A 3,321-nucleotide genomic window follows, 5' to 3' on the forward strand; every position below is an offset into this window, starting at 1 on the left:
TATTTCTTCAAGTTGATGTTTCTGCTAAGTGAATGTGATCGGACCCTATTTCCCCTCTATGCTATACTTATCCAGTCTATTCAATTCTTCATATGCGTTCTACTTGAAACTTTGTTCAAAATCCTCACTGCATCCTTGTCAGCTGATGATTTTGTAGTGAAAATCCTCAAATCTTCGAAAAATTATTTTCTTCAAAGGAACAGTAACTGAACCCCGACTTCCCACGATTGGATAGCCACGATCTCCACTATCTCCACCGCATCGTACGGGAGCTACACGTGTCCTGCGGAGACGTAGAGGCAAGGGCTATTCGGTCCGAAACTTTCGCGCCAAACAGTAACTTTCGGGCTATAAATATGTCCTTAACCCCCTCGGTATCATATTCTTCGCCTCATCGCTCTCCTGCCACAGCACACCGAACCCTAGCGCCACCGCTGGTAGTCTTGTCGCCGGCAAGGAAGAGCTTCACTGCCTCAACCTTCTCGCCGCCAGGATCACGCCGGAGACAGAACATCTACGTCCGCCGCCGCCGTAGACGTCCTCTGCTGCCAAGTTAGGGTGCATTGGACACTTGACCGAAAACCTCTCCAACACCACCTTTTTCTGTTCTTCGTTCGCACCTTCCAGGGTAATTATATCCCATTTTTACAACAGATTAGATCTAAAATTTTACCTCTCCCTTGTGAAATCTGTTTTTCTTCAAGATACGATGCGCACATGATTCCTCACACACTATCCATCACCACAATCATTGATGAACTAGCTAAGCATCTAAGATTTTCACGAGATTCCTCAATTGTGCGAATTTTCGGATCTGTACAACTCTGGAACCCAAGAACAGAATGCTTAAGCAAATTCCTCAACCACTGGTTATATTCCTCAAACTGTCAAACTTTTCCTTTTTCTTCAAATTTGAGAACGCATATGACCTCTCCAAATTCCTCGCAACTATACTCTGTTCACAGGTACACACATGTCAGCTGATGAATCTCTCGGTTCTCATCACATTAACTCATTTGCAGCGTTTCTGGAAGAAACTCTTCAAGGCTCATCAGAATCCTCAAGAGTTCAAAATCCTCAGATAGTTTCTCGTCTGAAGAAAATGGAGGAAGAAAGGAAATAGAGGGGAGGAAAGAAACTGGAGCAGAACACAGCTGTGGACATTCCTGATGACATATACCTGGACTATTGCACGCCTGATGATGAACCTGAGACTATGCCTAAAAGAAAGATTAGGCTGCAGAAAATTGAACGCAGATGGGCAAAGGAGTGGAAGGAGTACAGGTTTGTGACTCCAAAGTATGCGAAGAAATTCGCCTTGAAGCCTCCTGGCAAAAGGGCCCCACTTGAGGATCATCAAGTTGCTCATCCCTCAAGTCTCATGACACTTGATGACTACCCAGAGGAAAAAGAAAGGCATCTGGCCAAGCTCAAGAAGCAAGCAGAAACAGCAGTAAAGAAATTTCATGAATCTTCAGCTGCTGCCTCCGGTGCTGCTCATTCCTCAGCAGCAGAAACCTCAGGCTCCGAGATTCCTCAACCAAAGTCTGTGCCAGCAAAGGCAAAAGCTTCAAAACCCCAAGAAAAGTTTGCACAGGCTTCTGTCACCAAACCCTCAGCTCCAAAACCCTCGGTTCCAAAACCGTCCACGCCAAAACCCTCAGCACCAATCGCATCCACACCAAAGTCCTCAGCTCCACCTCCAAAGCCAGTACAGAAGAAAGTCGTGAAGACTACGACTGCCAGCTCTAGCTCCTCACTCCCAGCTGCAACTAGCTCGGAGACAAAGTCTTCAACTCCCCATGTGAAGACTTTGGCTACTACTGAACCTGCACCTCTGCCTAGCCCAAGCAAAATCATCACAGTCCCGTCTACATCAGAGGGAAGTGAAGAATATGATGATGAAACTCTGGAAGCCATCATGAGGAACAAACAAGAAAGGGTAGCACAAGCATCAGGCAGTGCTATTCCTCTGGCGATGGACCCCAAGGTCCTCCTCGATTTCATCAATGTGTGGTATGAAGATCCAAACACACCCATTGATGATTTGAAACTTCCTCCTGGTGTCAGCCACATGGTGGCTACCTTCATAAACGAAGCCAAGTGGAAGGAACAGAAGGCCAAGCAGGCAAAGATTGCAAAGGCCAGAAAGGAGAAATTCCTCAGGCAGAATGTTCTCAAACTGACGCCTGAAGCATTGGTGTCCACCCAGGCAGAACTGCAAGTCTTGACTGACAAGTGTGAGAAACTGTCAGATCGAACAAGCATCAAAAGCAATTTCATCAAGCTAGCCACTAGTGCTGTTGATGACTACAACAGACGTCACCCCCCACCAGCACCAACTCCTCAGCCCCTGGTTGAACAGCCAAAAGATGCATCTCCTGTTGAGGAGGAAATTCCTCAAGCTGAGGAACAATACCAAAAGCGCCGTGCTGATGAGCCGGCCATTGAAGAAATCATCACTGAGACTGCTCTTGATGAAACTGCTACCGATCCAGCTGCTTCACCAAAGCAGGCTGATGACTATGTTCCAGCTGGTTCCTCACTGCCAGCTGAAGAATATGTTAAGAATACACCTTCCCCAAAAACATCAAAGGTGAAGAAGTTAATCCCGTCTGCATCAGACGCGAAAAAGACAAGGGCTGCTGAGAAGGAAGCGAAGAAGAGAAAAGCTTCCTCAGCAGAAGAAAAGATTGAGGCAAAACGCCTCAAGGAAATTGAAGAATCTGCCCCACTGGACCCGGTGCCTCTTAATGTTGCACCCTCCTTTGAAATGGTCGTCGTTGGTGACCACACTACGAGGGCAGATGAGGAAATGAAGGATGCTGCCTCTGAGGAGCATACTGATGAGGAAATACAGATTGATGAAAGTCCTCAACCTCATATTCCTCAGAAAGAGACTACTGAAGCCTCAGCTGCAGTAGCTGATGAATCTGCTTCTGCCACAAAGTCAGCTTATGAAAATCAAGCTGAAGAAAATGTCCAGTCTGAGCAGGCTCCTCCCACTGAACAAGCTGATCAAACTCCTCAAGCTGAGAAGGATGAAGAAATTCCTCAGCCTGATGCTCAGCTAGAACAAGAAATTCCTCATCCTGAGGAAACTGCTGAAGAAAATGTTCCCGCCCGTAACAATGAATTCATTGTCCTCAACCCAGAATCTGCCATGGTTGTTTCCCCTCCCATTCCTCAGCACAATCTCAATCCAGTTCAGCGCCTGCCATTCTCGAAGAGGCCCAAGTTTCAGAAAGAGAATTTCTTTGAGGAACGTATGTATTTCATCGGAGAGAATCCTTATGACAAGCCTCAAATGAGGCATCTGAA

Source organism: Hordeum vulgare, chromosome 2H (assembly GCF_904849725.1).
Source record: "Hordeum vulgare subsp. vulgare chromosome 2H, MorexV3_pseudomolecules_assembly, whole genome shotgun sequence".
Taxonomy (NCBI): domain Eukaryota; kingdom Viridiplantae; phylum Streptophyta; class Magnoliopsida; order Poales; family Poaceae; genus Hordeum; species Hordeum vulgare.